Source organism: Triticum urartu, chromosome 7A (assembly GCF_056163025.1).
Source record: "Triticum urartu cultivar PI428250 chromosome 7A, HENAU_Tu73, whole genome shotgun sequence".
NCBI classification, from domain to species: Eukaryota; Viridiplantae; Streptophyta; class Magnoliopsida; order Poales; family Poaceae; genus Triticum; species Triticum urartu.
Window position 1 is genome coordinate 285,847,554 of NC_141879.1, and position 12,765 is coordinate 285,860,318.

Below are 12,765 nucleotides of genomic sequence, written 5' to 3' on the forward strand. Positions count from 1 at the left end.
CTTGGAAGCATCACACCTCAGTTGAGCGGCCTCTTGCTTCAATGCCATGTTGTAGAACTCATCGTACCTCAAGGGCTCAAAGAGAACAAGAGCTAGCTGAATTTCTTCCCTGAGACCACCCCTGAACTGGTATATCATGCTCTTCTCATGAGGGACGTCCTGCTTAGCAAAGAGAGCGAGCTTCTGAAACAACTTGTTGTAGTCATAGACAGACAAAGAGCCTTGCTTCAGGTTGCGGAATTCCTCACGCTTGCTTTCAACCACGCTCTGAGGAATATGATGAGCTTTGAAGTCTTGACGGAATTCATCCCAGGTAATCGCACGTCCACCTCTGGAATCCTTGTACTGCCGGAACCATTCTGCAGCTTGATCTTTGAGTTGGAAGGATGCGAACTTGACGAACTCCTCAGGCCAGACGTTACTGCACTGGAAATGCTTGCACAGATCCACGAGCCAATCGTCAGCATCAGTTGCCTCAACACAATTGCTGAAAGTCTTTGGCCCGCTAACAAGGAACTGGTTGAGTGAAGCAAAGTGATTCTGATTGTTGCCTTGGTTGCCTTGGTTCGCTTGATTGCGCTCTTGAAGAATTTGCATGATCAACTATGTGTTTGCATTGGTTGCGGCCATCACAGCTTGCCATGCCTCCGGAGGAGGTGGAGGTGGTGGCGGATCTTGATTCTGATTCTGATTGGTGCTCTTAGCAGGAGCCATCCTGAAGAGGGTGACAACCGTTAGCACATTGACAGATAAAATGAAGCTGAATCAAACGGAATGAAAATTGCAACATAAAGTCTTCACATCCGAACATAAGAACGAATGCATTCCTCTTGAAATGGTCACATATACATAAATTGAGAAGCCACTTAGAATTTAGGTAGAGAAATAAATCAACAAGGTACGGATCAAGAACGAATACTCGGTAAGAAATCCCAATCTCAAACCAAATATCCGTGGAAGAAGAACTAGAGCTACAAGAATTCCCACCTATGAAATTCCCGAACCTTTCCGGTTATGCAATCAGGTGTTGGGGATACAGGGGAAGCATAATATCTCACCCAAATCTAGCAAATCCTACATCCAGCTGTATCCATCCTTCAACACATAACCGAGAAAAACTTCGGAAACCATCTACCTCAACCTTCGAAAAGCATCTGTTAGGCAAGTTATGGCGATACTCCCGAACTCCCGCCCCAGTACTGGGTGGCATCGAGGTTATCTCACCAACGAACTGCATAAAAGAGATTTTCGATGTCGGCGTACTAAACTCAGGTATTCCAGAACTGCAACGATAAAATTGTGACGACAACACCTCGGAGCTCAACTCCCCGGGACACTGCCACAACCCCTAAAGACAGGAGGCACCAAGAACAATGTTCTCGTCACAAAACCATCAGAACGATTCCAAGATCCCCGCGTGATCCTAAAAAAAATTTAGTGAAATTTGAGAAGAGAAGAGTCAAAACTCTATGTCAGGATGCCTTACCAGAGCGATGAGGAGACTGGGGAGTAAAAAGAATTCCTAAACTCTCCTATATATAATTCCTAAATGACTCAAAACATTTTTTCTAGACACAACTCGTCCGCTAAAAACGATCAAGCAATGGGGCTCCTAATGTCGGGGAAGGCTCTGATTACCAACTTGTAACGCCCTCGATGCGGCTATATCTCCCATGTGTCGAAGCACGACTTAGAGGCATAACCGCATTGAAAGCAATGTCGCAAGTGAGGTAATCTTCACACCACCCATGTAATACATAAGGGAAAGAGATACATAGTTGGCTTACAATCGCCACTTCACACCATTACATGAATAAAGCATTACATCAACCAGCTACAATCAAGGCCCGACTATGGAGCCAAAATAAAAGAAGACTACCGCAAATGCTACACAGATCCCCGATCGTCCTGACTGGGCTCCACTACTGATCAACTAGAACGAAACAACACAAAGGACAAGATCTTCATCGAGCTCCTCCTTGAGCTTGGTTGCGTGACCTGCTCGGTTCAACGGCACCTGCAAACTGGTTTTGGAAGTATCTGTGAGTCACGGGGACTCAGCAATCTCGCACCCTCGTGATCAAGACTATTTAAGCTTATAGGTAGGGTAAGAGGTATGAGGTGGAGCTGCAGCAAGCGACTAGCATATTTGGTGGCTAACATACGCAAATGAGAGCGAGAAGAGAAGGCAAAAGCACGGTCGAATAACTATGATCAAGAAGTGATCCTAGAACAACCTACGTCAAGCATAACTCCAACATCGTGTTCACTTCCAGGACTCCGCCGAGAAGAGACCATCACGGTTACACACGCGGTTGATGTATTTTAATTAAGATCAACTTCAAGTTTTCTACCACCAGACATTAACAAATTCCCATCTGCCCATAACCACGGGCACGGCTTTCGAAAGTTCAAATCCCTGCAAGGGTGTCCCAACTTAGCCCATCACAAGCTCTCACGGTCAACGAAGGATATTCCTTCTAGCGGGAAGACCCGATCAGACTCGAAATCCCAGTTACAAGACATTTCGACAATGGTAAAACAAGACCAGCAAAGCCACCCAGATGTGCCGACAAATCCTGATAGGAGCTGCACATATCTCGTTCTCAGGGCACACTAGATGAGCCAGACGTCGGGTGGGCCAGCCTAGAGTTGGCCCTGGTAGCTCCGGACATCGCTCAGTTTGGACCAACACTCAGAGGAGCATTGGCCCGGGGGTTTAATAAAGATGACCCTTGGGCAGGCCTACCCAAGGGAAAGAAAAAGGCTAGGTGGCGAATGGTAAAACCAATGTTGGGCCTTGCTGGAAGAGTTTTATTCAAGGCGAACTGTCAAGGGGTTCCCATTATAACCCAACCGTGTAAGGAACGCAAAATCCGGGAACATAACACCGATATGACGGAAACAAAGGTGGCAAGAGTGGAACAAAACACCAGGCATAAGGCTGAGCCTTCCACCCTTTACCAAGTATATAGATGCATTAATTAGATAAGAGATATTGTGATATCCCAACAAGTAAACATGTTCCAACAAGGAACAACATATCCATGTACCAACAAGGTACAAACTTCATCTTCACCTGCAACTAACAACACTATAAGAGGGGCTAAGCAAAGCGGTAACATAGCCAAAACAACGGTTTGCTAGGACAAGGTGGGTTAGAGGCTTGGCTTAACAACATGGGAGGCATGATAAGCAAGTGGTAGGTATCGCAGCATAGGCATAGCAAAAGAGCGAGCATCTAGCAAGCAAAGATAGAAGTGATTTCGAGGGTTTGGTCATCTTGCCTAAAATCCCGCAAGGAAGAAGAACGAGTCCATGAAGAAGACAAACGGACATAGACAAACGGTTCCTCACAAACGCGACGTTATCGGAACCAACCCGAAGAAGCAACACCGGAAAGAAGCAAACAACATAGTAAACAACCACCACATAGACATGGCATGATGCACAACCAAGTATGATGCATGTCCGGTTTAAAGAGGCATGGCATCGAAAAATGCACAAACAATCCTACAAATTAAGTGGAGCTCAATATGCAATGGGATGCATATTGATGGAACACCACATTCGGGTTACTTAGTTCGATCTCGTTTATGTACCCAACAATATTAAATGTTGTTAGCATGGCAAGAGGGTGAAGCAAAGTAAGGCTACCTATCTAGTCAAGTTTAAATGAGGCCGGAAGCAACGAACAACAATTCCGGTAAATCCCCATATGCATAAATTAGGTTTGGGACTGATCTTCCCTAAACACAATTTTAGAGTTATTAAACATGCAAATTGGTACCACCATGTTAAACTAGGCATTTTTCTACCCCATTTACATATAAAGTTTGTTTAAAACCGAGCTATGGTTAATTTGTTATGAATTAAATCATTTTTACATGGCATAGAAGCAAATTTAACCAAACATCATTTTAAATATTTTAAACATGGATGAAAGTTGCATATTTTTAAACTAGATGAAATTCTAAGCATGTTTCATATATGACATGTTTTATTTGGATGCACGGATATTTAGTTATGAACAAATCAAAATGATGGCATATTCTGTAAATATGCATGCCCTTGGAATTAGACAAATCGCAGTGAACAAAAAAATGTGGGCCGAATGCTGCTCACTGTGGAAGCCCAACAGCAGATCTGACCCGAAGTGGATGTGGTTGTGTGCGTGCAACTGTATACAGGAAAAACAGAGCAAAAATTGGGGCGCCTGGGACTCGAACACCAGACCCCTTGGATGTGTGCACGCGCTGTTAACCAGATGGGCTACGATGGAACTATGGTGAAAACGTCTTATGCTCGAGATGAACCATACCCTGGCACTGATCTGGCTTACCATGGGCTTGGCCCATTCAAAAGAACATAGAGGAGGCCTGGCGCTGGAGGAGAGGTAGGCCATGCGGGGCTCGCAGGGGAGCCAGCTGGGCCTTGCTCGACGCGGTGGGACGAGTCGATCTGGATCGGGCTGCGGTCAACGCGAACGAGTCGAGCGAGCGATTCTGCTCTCGTCTCTGAAGAACGAACACTGCAGCGGGGGCGGGCTTCAGAGGTAACAGCAGCGGCAAAGACGAGCGGTTCTAGGGCGGGGCGTCGTTCTCCGGCGAGGAGCGGGCAGATGGCGGCAGAAACGGGGCAGCGGTGCTGGTAGCCTACTCCAGCGAGGTACTTGGCAGGGCGGCGGGTCTAGACAACGGGAACGGCACAGATGGAGGTCGCAGGCGGCGGGGGCTCCTCCTAGATCCGCGCGACGAGGAGGAAGACGGGACGGCGGCGAGCACGGGAGGTGTAGAACCTTGCACCGGCAACCAGGACAGCAGGGGCGAGCTCCGTTTGTTTCCTGGCAGAGGAGAAAAACAAACGAGGGCGGGAGAGGGATGAGAGGAGGTAAGAGAGGAAAACAGGGGAGAGGAAAAAGGAAGCCGGCGGCGACTCATCTACTGGGTTTTTGCTGGCGACGAACGGTGCGCGGCCGCGGTCAGGGACGAAGGAGCTGCGTGCGGCCGGACTTGCTCAGGATGCAGGGGAGGCAGAGGCGTGCGAGGCTGTCGCCTCGATCCATCCTGGATCGGGTGCCAACTGGTTGCGGGGAAGATCGAGCGAGGGGGGGGGGAAGGAGGAGGCAGACCGAATGTTGGATCGGGGCGAATGAGACTGGTTGGTTCGGCGCTGAAAACAAAGGGAGTGGCGGCGGCGTGGGGATTGGATGGATGGGACAAGGTCCCTAGAATTTAGGGTTAGGGGCTATATATAGCATGTAGGTGAAAAGAGAGGGATCTGGATCATCGGATCGAAATTCGACGGACGAGAATAAATATGCTAAAGAATCCAATAAATAAAACGATGATATTTTGTAGATGTTTGGGGATGTTCCAGACCCAACGGTGACGACTCCCCGGGTCGGGTTCGGGACAACTTCCGGGCGCACGCGAGGAGGACCGCGGGCTGACGAGAGAGATTAGGTTGGGCCTGACGGTGGTAGTGGACTGTGAAGAAGGCCTCAGACTGAGAAAAGAGAAGAGCGAAAGGCCCGGCGACTGTTTCCGGAGACCGAAAACGTCCGACGATTGGCCGGCTATACTGCCGCTATAGTTTAACGGTTGGACTATCAAACGAACTCCGAACGCGATGAAATTTGACAGGCGGTCTATCTACACTAAAATAAGACCGCACGCCAACTTTCATCCCATTCCAAGAACATTTTCTGGCCACTTATGAAATAATATTTCGGACATGCTGCGAGCGCGTGCAAGTGTGGCTGGGCTCAGAACGGACAACAGAAGGAACTGGGGGGAACCCGGACGAATGCATGTTTTGAAAACATGATGATGCAATGCACATGATGACATGATATGGAATGCAAGACACGCAAGCAATGACAAGGCAACAACAGCGAATAACCGCAAGACACCTGGCACATCGGTCTCGGGGCGTTACAACACTCCACCACTACGAGAGGATCTCGTCCCGAGATCTAGAATGGCACTGGAGGGAAAACGAAAGAGATAAAGAAGAGGTAAAACTAAGTTGCTCCTTTGACAAATGAGTGAAACCAACGAACCTTGAAAGGTTAAGCCATTTCAAGAAAAGAATAGAATGGAGAAGAACAAAGCTGAAAAACACTCCATTAAAGAAAACAAGGAAGAACAAATTCGAACAGCTCTCCGGTTGGAAAGATATGCAAGGCTTGATAAAATGAAGAACTTGAGCAGCGGGCACACAATCCGGTTAAAAGGATAAGCACGAAAAGAACATGATATTTGCGCAAACGAGGTGATGGGTGAATATAGCAGCAATACAAAGCCTCCGGAAGAAATGAAAGAATAGAAGTTGGATCGTCGGAACGAAAGAACAGAGAAGAAAACAACATCTTCTACCTCCGATGAGCTTGAAAAGCATTTTAAAGAGAAGGGTCGCACGGGGTTGTTGGAAAACCAACAACGAAAAGAATAAGCTTGATATGGTCTTAAGGAATACATCTCAAATTATGAGGTGACAACCTGCCACTCACGGGAAAAGAATTGGATTGATAAGAACAAGGAGACGAGAAAGCTATATCACCGGGAGGATAAAAGAAGAACTTGGGTCATTTATAAGCACCATAATAGCAACAAACCTTAGAGAAGGCTTTAGGTGAAGTATAAACCCAAGATAACTCCAAAGAAGAGATTGATGGATTTAAAATACCTCATTCTTAACAACATGTGAATCATGAGACATGAACTCAAATTATCAAGAATGACATAATACCACCTCGAATGATACGGTTGAAAGAATTGCACTTTAAAATGCAAGATAAAGAATACTTGAGCTCCTCTGAAAAGAATCTCGATGAACACTTCGAGAAGGAATTAAATCCTTGGTGAACCATCATGTAGAACCTTCATGAAGAACTCCGTTAAACAAAAGGATGATCAAACGGAAGGAAAAAGAAGTTGAAAACACAAGGTGAATCCTTGTAAAGATTTTAGATAGATCTCCGTGATTACATAATTGCGAGAGCTTGGAACTCCGGGAAAGAAAATTGAGCACTTGAAACCAAGAATAAGTATGATGAACCACTACGGAAAATAGGAATTGAATAAACTCGATGAAACAAGAATAAGAATTACATTATGCGTATCCTTCACCAATTAAACTAGCAACTAGCAACGCTATAAGAGGGGCTGAGAAAAGCGGTAACATAGCCAATCAACGGTTTGCTAGGACATGGTGGGTTAGAGGTTTGACATGGCAATTTGGGAGGCATGGTAAGCAAGTGGTAGGCATCGTAGCATAGGCATAGCAAAAGAGCGAGCATCTAGCAAAGCAAAGATAGTAGTGATTTCGAGGGTATGATCATCTTGCCTGCAAAGTTGTCAGAGTTGACTGGATCCTCGAAAGCAAACTCAACGGGCTCCTTGTTAGCGAACTCGTCTCCCGGATCTACCCAAACAAGACAAACAAGCAACAAGGACACAATCAACCACGTGCAAGGCTCAAACAATATGATGCAAAGATGGTATGCTATGCGGGATGCAATATGGGATGCATATGCAAGATTTGACAAGGAATGCATGAACCTGGCCTCAACATGGAAATCCAAGTGTGCCACTGGAAAGATGAGATGAAATCGCTTGAAAACGATATAAAGAACGCCGGAATCGGAGTTACGGTTTGGAAATGGCAAGCAATTCAAATATGACCATGTTCTGCGATTTACAGCAAGTAGCCAACTAGATGCAACAAGATGAACATGTTACAGCACCCAAACATGGCATCAAAATACATGGCAGGGATCCACTCATGATTCTTAACAAAATACTAGCACTGAGCTACGAACAATTCATCCATTAACAGAAACAAACAAGCATGGCAAAAATGCATTTGGTAAACAGATCTCAGACTTGGTGAAATTAACACTTGTCTGGAATTTCAGATCAGATAGCACACTTTGGAGCATGAAAACAATATGCTACAGGACCTGAACATGGCAAGCTAAAGCATGGCATGGAGCTACTCAAAGAGCTTAACAAAAGTCCCTTAGTGACCTTGAGCCAAAAGGGATCATAAAATACATTTGCAAGCATGTGAACATGGCAAAGCATAATCAGCTCTCAGACTTAGTGAAAACTAGAGCATGCTGAAATAGATATAAAGTAGGCATGTTTACGAGCTCGATGCACTCGCTACAGAGCAAGTCATGACAATCTAAGCATACACCCATCAAGAATACACAAAATACAATCTAGACATGGCAAGATCAATAGCATAGCATGCACGGATAAACTACAACATCCTCGGCAAAATCGCTAACAAGTAGACAATCTACCCAGATTCACGAAATGACAAAAGTAGAGTTCGATTGACTCAAGCTAGGGTGCTCCATAATTACAAACAAAGACATGGATGGATAGAGCACTACAAGATTAACAAAACATCCTTACTGATCATCCTCAAAAGAGGCACGGATCACTAGGAAACAACATGAACATATGGCAATATGAGATAAACAGGTCAAGGACTTAGTGGAAATGCTAAGTCCCTGAAATCAGCATTAATAAATGCTCCACTTTGCAAGCTTGTGCTAGTCACCACACACATCACAAAAATACATGGGTTGCACCTCTGGAAAGATGGCAAAACATATAACAAAACTCATGAAGAGCTCAGGGGCATATCATGCACACAATAATCATGGGAAAAAAGACAAATATCTAATTGGAGCAACATATCTGACAATTATCTCAAATAGCACTCTTCCAACAGCATTTTAGGCATCAAGATGAACTCAAATGAAAATGATGCAGTGAGATGAAATGATGTGCTCTCTGAGACGAACATTTTGATATGCTATATGCGCAAAACGGAGCTACGGATGCAAAGTTATAGCACGATGAACATAGCAAAATAACTAGGGTTTCGGGGCAAAAGTCAACCGAGGTGGATCTCAGATCCAGATCTAGCCGGCGCGATTTACGAGGTTCATCCTCGCCGGAGATGAAGAACTCACCGGAGTGATGGGAGGTTGCCGGGGAACTTGTCGGCCGGGAGGAGGACAGCGAGGCGGCGGCGGAGGGCGGCGTCGGCGGGGCGGCGGCCGCCGGCGACGAGGCGGCGCGGGGCGGACCGGGGCGCGCTCGCCGGACTTGAGGTCTCCGGCAGGGCGGAACTCCGGCATGGAGGCGCGTCGGGCGACGACGGAGGGCGGCGTGGCCGGCCTCGGGGAAGAGGAACCTGGGCGGCGACGGTAGGAGATGGGCCCCGGGGGCCCTCCCCGGGCCGAGCGGGCCGGCAGCGGGACCGGTGCGGCGAAGTGGGGCTCGAGCCACGTGGCAGCGCGGGATTGGCTGCGGCGGATCGGGCGGACGTGTCCGGTGCGGCCCGGACGTTGTCCGGCCGCGCGGATGGAGCGGGGCTAGGGTTTGGAAGAGGGGATCCGCGAATTTTGGGAGGGTGGTGTATATATAGGCATAGAGGGAGCTAGGAGTGTCCAAATGAGGTGCGGTTTTTGGCCACACGATCGTGATCGAACGCTCTAGATGATGGAGAAGGTTTCGGTGGGTTTTGGCCCAAATTGGAGGGGTGTTGGGCTGCAACACACACGAGGCCTTCTCGGTTCCTCGGTTAACCATTGGAGTATCAAACGAAGTCCAAATGTTATGAAACTTGACAGGCGGTCTACCGGTAGTAAACCAAGGCCGCTTGGCAAGTCTCGGTCCAATCCGGAGATGTTTAATCCCCACACACGAAAGAAAGGTAGAAATGACCACCGGAGGAGAACGAAGCGCCGGCATGCAAAACGGACAACGGGGAAAATGCTCGAATGCATAAGATGAACATGTATGCAAATGCAATGCACATGATGACATGATATGAGATGCATGACAACGATAAAAACACTCGGAGACAAAAACCTGACCCGAGAAAATAAAATAACTTAACGCCGGAAACGGCAAGAGTTGGAGTACATATTGGGTAAATCACATCCGGGGTGTTACACCACGTCACCAGCCTACCTTCCTACATGGCACCGCACGCTTCGCTGGCCCGGGCGCGTGTCGATGCAAGGCATGGCGGCGACGGATGGGACGGCCCTCATTCCTGTCCTCGATAAAGCTAATGGACACCTAAGTAGCGCATTTAATGCGCTTTGTCCCCTAATGCCGGGCGATAAGCTCGCGCGCTGTACACCTTTCCACCTCCTGTGTGCCACTGTGGCAATCCCTTTTGCCTATAAAAGGAGGCCTGAGGCGACCAGGAGGGGGATTCGGCTCTTTTGGGCAAGTTACACCCCGTAGCTAGCTTAAGAACACAAGAACACTCAATACATCCACCAAAGCAGGACTAGGGTATTACGCATCCTCGCGGCCCGAACCTGGGTAGACGATCCATGTGCTTGCTGTTAGACCTGCTCTTCTCACAACCCCGCGCTCGCCAACCGTAGAAGGGATTCCAGTGATCCCATAGGTGTCGTTTCCACCGACAAACAGTTAGACAGATCAACGTGTGTGTGCTATACGGGTACACATTCTAATTAAAAGAAGTGTGCGCGATGGTAATAACGAGCACGCACAGTTGTTGGAACAAGACGTGTGCTGACATTGCCTATTGCGGTGCACCATATGGTGCAAACGCCGTGTACGCGGCCGAGAAAGCGTGCCCACGTTACGCCGTCCAGGAATAGTGCTGCACATAGAAATTATAGAACCATCAATAAATTTTGAGCCTGCGTCCCATGACATTCTGAATTACTACCATGCTATATTTAATTGCAAACCTATTCACACCTATCAAAACCTAAACGTTTTCCCACTTAGGAGTGTATTAGGACTTGGTTATAAATACTACTACTCCAACATGACTGCACATTCCTCCTCAACTCCTCATCCACAAAAGCAAACAAGTCATTTATCATCATTCCCTTGCGTCTGTCATGGCCAGTGTAAGTTCTGGGTCGAGAGATTACCACCAGGGAGAGGCGAGCATGGAAGCGGAAGTACGAGAGATGTCCCGCCTCGTCGCGAAAGCAGCCGACATGTCCCGCCGCCTGGCCGTAGCAGCACAGAGGTCTTGCCGTGCCGCTGAAGCAGCACGGAGGTCCTGCCACATAGTCGATGCAACAGACTGGTCCGGCCGTGCCGCGAAAGTAGCAGAGATGTCCCGCCATGCCGCGAATGCAGCAGAGATGTCCTCCCGCGCCGCGGCGGCCTGGGAAAATGTCTCGCGGTCAGGCGAGGACTCTTACAGGCGCATAAATGCAATCGTCCATAGCTAGATGGATCAGATCTCCGGCTGGGCGAGGTTGCAGGACATCATGAAAGCCTCGTTTGAACAGGCTACCAACATCATCCGGCAACTAAGTGATGGTAATGCGAAGCTCCGGCCGAGCGCAACCTGCTGAGGGTGAAGATCATTGGAAGTGCGAAGTAGAAGGAAGAGACCACTGCCTTGTTGAAGAGGACCGGCGGCGTCGTCAAGAAACTTATGGATGAGAATGACATGCTCCGCATCGAGCGCCAAAGGCTGGTGGAAGAATCCGTGGATGCTCTCAAGAAGCGTCGTGAGGACACGAAAGATCTCATTGCTACTCGCCGCAAAGACTAGTTCCCGCGGCCTGCAGCAATGCATCAAGAAAGTAGAGATCAGCGAGCCAGATCGTTGTCTTCCTTCGTCTTTTGTCCTTGTGTATTTCGTCCGTTGCCACATGTGGCTTTTTTAATTATCTTCCTCAATATGTAAGACATTTATTATCCACTGTCATCGTCCTTATATTCATCAGTCTTTCTATAAGTTGTAGTCCATGCTATATAAGTCCGTCGGATCTTACATCAAGATCTGTGCAAAACTTTCTTTTCAGATCTCTTTTTTCCTCTTAAATATCATTCAAGTGAGACATAGCCACGCCATGAAACAGGGGCTCGGTCGCCATTAATGGAGATGTTGGGAGGGAGGTGGGACGCAGATAGAGGTCAAAGGGCTCTCCTCCCAATGACCATGCACGGGGACTGATCGCACGCCTCCCATACTCAAATAGCCACCCCGCACAGCACCTCCTAGCCAATAAAAAAAGGGGACGCGTGGCGGCACGTAAATGGTAAGTAGAACACCCACGGTTTCAATAACACTTGTGTTTCCGATTTGTAACGTGGCAGCACTTGTTCCAAAATAACTTTGTTGATTGTTAATGTGTGCACCTTCGCAAATCGGACAAAACATTTACCACGGCATGTTGGTGCCATGTCATGACACCATGCCAATTTCATGATTTTCAGGCGAGTTTTGGATTTATGGGAATTTTAAAACCAAGTTTCTCGATGTTTCCGACCGAGCCAAGACGATCAGATGTTTGAATTCCATTCCTACTTCTTCCATGTGACCTTGAAATTCGCCGAAGTACACATAAATGATTTTCCAACTAAATTTTGCAGACTGGAGCATGTGCTTGTACTTCAAATTTGAATTATGTGCGTTAAATGCCTGGAAAAACAATTAATGTATGAAAACGGCCAAACGAACCCGGAATAATTCCAAAATTTAGCACGAAACTCCTATTTGGTCTAAGCTGCCTGTGTAAAAAAATCAAGGCATGAGAAGGCTGTATGTGTCATTTTGCACACGGAGGTGACACATTCCCTCTCAGAACCACGAGCCTTCTTGAGAGAAGCTCCGGTTTGCAAGAAGCTTATACCAAAGCTTCTCCCAATTCTGCCAACAAAATTACCACAGCATGTTGGTGCCATGTCCTGACACCATGCCAAGTTTCATGATTTTCAGACGTGT